Genomic DNA, 6189 nt, shown 5'->3' with positions numbered 1-6189 from the left:
ATCCAAACCTATTAATAACATTTGAAATTAAAAACTATAATCATTTATATCATAAAGAATATTAATTAGTAATCAACAAATAAGGAATTTACTTACATCATCCAAAATTGTAGTATAGATATGTTCAAACATTTGTCACCTGATATTATTTCATTTATATCAAAATATGTTAGGAAGACGGATGCATCTACATCTAGAATCCCAAATTTAGTCCCATCAAACAACAATTCAATAGGCTTGTCGTAAATATCGCAAAGGCTTATGATCAACCCACGCAAGGGATCATCTGCCTCCACATCATTTGACCTTCAAATAGGTTCAACCACTTTGTTTGGAGTAATAAGTGAATCCTATATGGTTAATGAAAACAACAATTAAAATGATGTTGGTAACTAATTTAAGTCTAATCTATGATTGTGTTAATTCATGCACAACAAAATAAACATTATCTCATGTGATACAAGTTTGACAAGCTGTGTTGGCCATGCAATGAATGTGTCAAGGGCCTGCCTGACATACTATACTTCTGATGTGGGGAACGGGACTTGAGCATCACCGTTGAAAACTTTTTAAACACTAACCCTTACCATGTCATCTGCATAAGCCACACTATGTATGGTAGACCCCTCCTCATATATTTTTCCTAAGGCCACCAAGTGTGTAGAATGATCCTGTTGCACATACAATCCCACAGTGGGTAAAACATCAACATCATCTTCTTCCCCTGATGGATTGACACCAGCTTTAGCATTACTCCCCTCTGTGCCCATACGTGCACCCATTTGTGGTATGTTAGCCTCAATTGGGGGTGAGTACTACGATTCCCTTTGTGAAAACTCAATTTTTATGGCCTCTTTCAACTCCTATTTAATTTTCTCAAGGCTCCTTTTGTTTTCTTCTTCAATCTGATTCCTTATTTCTTCCTTAAGGTTTTCGATAATCTCATTCCTCTATTATTCTTTAAGGCTTCCAATTATCTTAGCCAATTGTTGTTGGCTGATGGATGTGGAGGAGTTGCTGGAGCCACGTGATGCCATTCCATAGTATTGAATAATCATCACACCAAACCCCGCTGCATAAACACGACGCCCATGGTCCGGTCACCCAATGGCAATGTTTAGTATGTCATCATGACCATGGGGAACAAAGCTACCCTGTGTAGTCTGCTCTTCTAAGGAGTCCTACATCAAGCATGACATACACAAACATCAAATGAGGTTGTTCTTATTATTAAATTAATAAAACATTCAAATTCAATATTAAGCATTAACTCATTATTTTATCAGATATTTCTTGTGCCGACTCAAATGTCATATGGTCATAACGCTTTTTGCAGGCCAACTTCCACTTAACATGTCTTTCAATTGGAGATAGGGGGTCGTCAATAACTGTTGTATTCTCAATCAACAATAACTCCTCTTTTAGTCTTTTCCTTTTTTTGTCTAACAACTTCTTTTCAAGCAAATCATAACCCCCACGAGACAGTATGTGAAGGTAATCGTTGTGTTTTTGAATTGCCTGTGCCTTTTTCCTAGTTCCCTGTCATGGTGCATATATAATTTTAATCAATTGAATTCAAATGAAATGGTATATTGGACAACTGAAATTTGAAGTTAAACACATGCACAACTAACCTCCCAATTAGGGGTCTGGTGGGTTGCAGCACATTCTTTCCAAGTCTCGAGATCTAGACCATATTTTGATGAAGGATCCTATGTTTGTTGTCCGTCAGTGTTAACATAGACAAATTTGCTGGTGAGATTAGACTTAAATTGTTCCATCTTGTCGCCACCGCTGACATGATCTTCTTCTTAGCATTTGGTGCTTCTGGGATATCAAATTTGGCTTGCATAACATAATGTTGTGTTATATTCAGTGAATGTTAATATTTTGAACAATTATATAACCATGCAAGAAAATTAAAGGCATCATTTTTTATTGGACTTACCAAAATGTCATCCCATATTAGGTCCTTTAGAGATTGTGGTACATCTTTCCAGTAGCTATGTATAATAGGAATCTTTTCTTGAGCTACGACCCCTAGATAGCTGTGAAACTTTTCTTTATTTGGGCCTGATACTCTCCTAGTAGCAGGGTTGACATTAACTGTTGGTCTTGGCTAATCGAATGTTCTTAAAGTCAAGCTTCTTAGCCGTGTCGATTGCCTACTCCTCTTGGACGTAGCCTCTGACTGGCCATTTGAATGCAGAGGACACCTCAGTGATGTGCCCATGATCCTGTGAAAATAAAATTATTAATTAGTAATGTACATCAATTACAAATATAGTGAATACAAATCAAATTTAAATATCATCTGAAATTCTGATACCAGGGGACAGATGTCGTACAGGATGTCACGACATCACGCTTCAGAACATGCAGTTTATGTGTGTCCGTATGAACAGATTAAACAAGTAATAACACAAGAGAATTGTTTACCCAGTTCGGTGCAACCTCACCTACATCTGGGGGCTACCAAGCCAGGGAGGAAATCCACTCTCAATAGTGTTAGTTCAAGGTCTAACAACCCCTGTTTACAACCTTCTCACCTAACCACTACCCGTGCGATCTCTACCTAAGACCCAATCTTAGATATGAGAACCTCTGCTCACTCCCTCTCACTCACACTCCCGTGTTTACAATTTATTCAAAGACACACCAGAGATCAACTCTGAACAAATGGGATCAACCCTACACAATAGAGATCAACTCTACACACAAGAGATCAACTCTACACACATAGGTCCAACACTTGATGCTAGGGTACCATCAAGGTGGCTCACAAAAGACTCAAGTCCCAAAAACTCACAAACTAACTCTTCAATCCCGGACTTGGTCCAGAACTCGTGCAGCCTCCATGATTATATAGCAATTTGCGTTTCTGGACTGCAACGGCTTGTGCTGGAGGAGATCTATCTTCTTCTGAAAAAATCTGCAGTTAAAGAACTAAAAGATAACTTTTGATCTTTTAGTTTGAATCTTTAATCTTTAATCTTTAATCCCTGAACGAACTCTTCTACTTTGAAATTCGAACTTTAATGATCTTTTAATTCGTTCCTAAAGATAGATCTTCTAATCTCTTGCTAACTGCACAATAATCTGTTAAAGATATAACAGATTTATATGTCCAGTATTTTCGGGCCGGATGTCAGGACATCGTGTCCGACATCGTGGATCCTGCAGCTTCACTTCTGCGCTTGACTTTTATCTTGCATTGTACAACAACTCCAGTATTCTCGGGCAGGATGTCAGGACATTGTATCCGACATCGTGGATCCTGCAACTTCACTTCTGCACTTGACTTTTATCTTGCATTGTACAGCAATTCCAGTATTCTCGGGCAAGATGTCAGGACATCGTATCCGACATCGTGGATCCTGCAACTTCAATTCTTCATTTGACATTTTATCTTGCCTTGTGCATTGTGCAGCCCGTTCTTATTCCTTGTCATAACGTTGGACATCATGTGCAGCAACTCCAGCTTTCCTTCATTGTCTAAGTGCTTATGTTTTAACAAAATCTTAGCCAATCTTTTAAAGCTCAGTAGAGCTAAACACTAACAATCTCCCCCTTTGGCAAATTTTGTCTAAAACATACTTAGACACTTCCTGAGCAGGTACGAGCAGTTACGCAAGTAGGATCAGCAACTTCCATTATCAGAGTAATCAAGCACAGCGGAAATTCTTCAAGTTGCAAATCTACAAGTCTTCTCCAGGATGTCAAGACATCTCTCGTGACATCAGCTTTCTGCTACTGCTCCCCCTGTCTCCATGCTTACTGCATCATCTTCTATCAGCTACTAGTCTTCTCCAGGATGTCAAGACATCTCATGTGACATCCGTTATCTGCTCCCCCTGTCTTCATGCTCCTACTGCAGCATCTTCTAGTAGCTTACATCAGTCATCATCAGCAGCAGCAGTCTCCCCCTCAACGTCATACAACTCCCCCTCAGAGTCATGAATCATGCATACATCGTATCCTACTGCCATACATCTACTATTGCATACATTCAACATAATCATGCATAATAGCAAGCATAATACTATTACTCCCCCTTTTTAGACATAAATTTGGCAAAAGTAGGATGCATGAAATTAAAGTGCAAATATTACAGACCAATAACAATCAATTGTTCAAAGGGACATGCCCCTTTAACTAATAACAGTAAAAGCAAACATAAAGGTCTGATGATCATGGGGTGGCTTCAGAATCATCATCGGATTCTGTCTCTTCTGCTGCATCTTCCTCTTCCTCAGCAGCTTCTTCTTCTTCTTCAGCTGCTTCTCCTTCTTCCTCAGCTGCTTCTTCATCATCAATGCCACTCTCTGAGAGCCTTTTGATCAGCAGTTCTAGCTCCATCTTCTTCTCTGTGGTGGCTTTGATGGTTGCTTCCAGCACCTTGCATGTGTCCTTGAGTTCAGCAATCAGAGCATCCTTGGACACAGCACCTGAAGCAGCAGCTTTCCCTGATGTCGAGACAGATGTCGAGACAATGTCTGGGACATGTGTCCCTTCAAACAGTTTGTAATGCAGGGATAGAGGAGATTCTCTCTTCATCACAGAGTCAGTGTAGTTTAACATATTGGGATGCTGACTCAACATAATGCCACACAATACAGTTGGGAAGGCAATGGGTAATTTAACAGCAAATGATTCTGAATGCTTAACAGTTTGATCAAATATATAGTTTCCAAAATTAAATTTGGACTTGGTTCCAACAGCATACAGAAATTTACCCAAACCTGTGGCAACAGTGGAAGTATGATTGGTGGGAACCCAGTTTGCAGCTCCAATCCTGTGCAGAATTGCATACTTCACACTTAGCTTCCCTGCTGAAAGCTTCCCTTTCTTTGGCCAATGCTGGACTCGTTTGGCAGTGATTTCCTTGGCAATTTGATGCTCAGAAACATCAATATCTATCACTCCATCAGTAGGTCTGCCCAGATATTTGTTGATCACAGCAGGGGAGAATCTAACACACTTTCCTCTGACAAACACTCTTTGATAATCATCACTTTTTCTGTTTGATATGTCAGAGGGAATGTTGACAATGAATTCCCTGACTAGGCCTTCATAGCAATCTCCCAACTTGCTGACAGTCTTCAGCAGTCCAGCAGCCTTGATGAGGTCCATGATCTCCTTGCAATCCAAGGCAGCTCTTCCCAGTTCTCTTTCCAAGGCCAGTCTTCGTTGATACACGAATTTCCACCTTTCAGCATTGCCAATGGAGTGGAATGAAATGTTGTCCAATGGTGCATCAGGAACATTTCCAGGCACCTTCTTCCCTGAAGTCTTGGCCTTCTTAGATGTTGAGACATCTAGTTCGACATCCTCATCAGAATCGGATGAGGAAATTTCTTTCCTCTTCTTGGAGGGGATAGCAACCTTGCTTCTTCTGGATGTGGCAGGAGTGATTGGAGTACTCTTCTTCTGGGCCATAGTCTTGATTCGTCCAGACCTCTTAAGGGGAGTTTTTCCCTTTCTGCTTTGTAACCTTTCTGCAATGCCCGGTGCCAACCTGTTGGCAATGGGTTCTTCATCAGATTCTACTTCTTCAAGGTCAATGAGGTTACCTGGAGCAGGTTCTGGTGCCCTTGGTGCAGGAGTCTCCTCTGCGGCTTGATCATCTTCCTCAGTTGATCCCTCTTCACTGGGTGAAGGGAGTGCTTCAGCATTTGGAGCGGAAGATGTTGGAACATCTTTCTTGACATCAGGCACAGAAACATTTGGGTTGGACGATGTTGGGACATCTTCATCAGCTTCAGGAACAGAGGCGTCTTTCAAGATGCTACTCACAATGCTGCGTATTTTCTTGTCCATCTCCGTGTCTACTTCCCTAGGACTCGTTGCAGGGCTAGGGTTTTCAGCAATCTTCACTCCCTGTGGTCTTCTGGGAACCAGTTTCTCAGGGACAGAGGCTTGACCAGGAATTATTTGGATAGGTTGGATGTTGAGTTCAGGTTGTTCCTGGTGTGGAGATGATGGGACAGATGGTGAACCAGAAGCTGCAGTTTCTTTTGATGAGGTAGCCATGGAAAAGCAGAGCGTTTGGAATGATTTCGTAAATCTCAGAAAACTATTGGGAAATGCTGAACAAAACACGAATGTCAAGCAGATATATATTTGAATGAGGAATGTAGAGGGCCGTGTGAAGCAACGGTCGAATTTTCCTTGGTTCAGTAGTGAACG

This window comes from Glycine soja, chromosome 12, assembly GCF_004193775.1.
Source record: "Glycine soja cultivar W05 chromosome 12, ASM419377v2, whole genome shotgun sequence".
NCBI lineage: Eukaryota > Viridiplantae > Streptophyta > Magnoliopsida > Fabales > Fabaceae > Glycine > Glycine soja.
The sequence above is the reverse complement of the archived record's forward strand: the minus strand, read 5'-3'. Positions refer to the sequence as shown.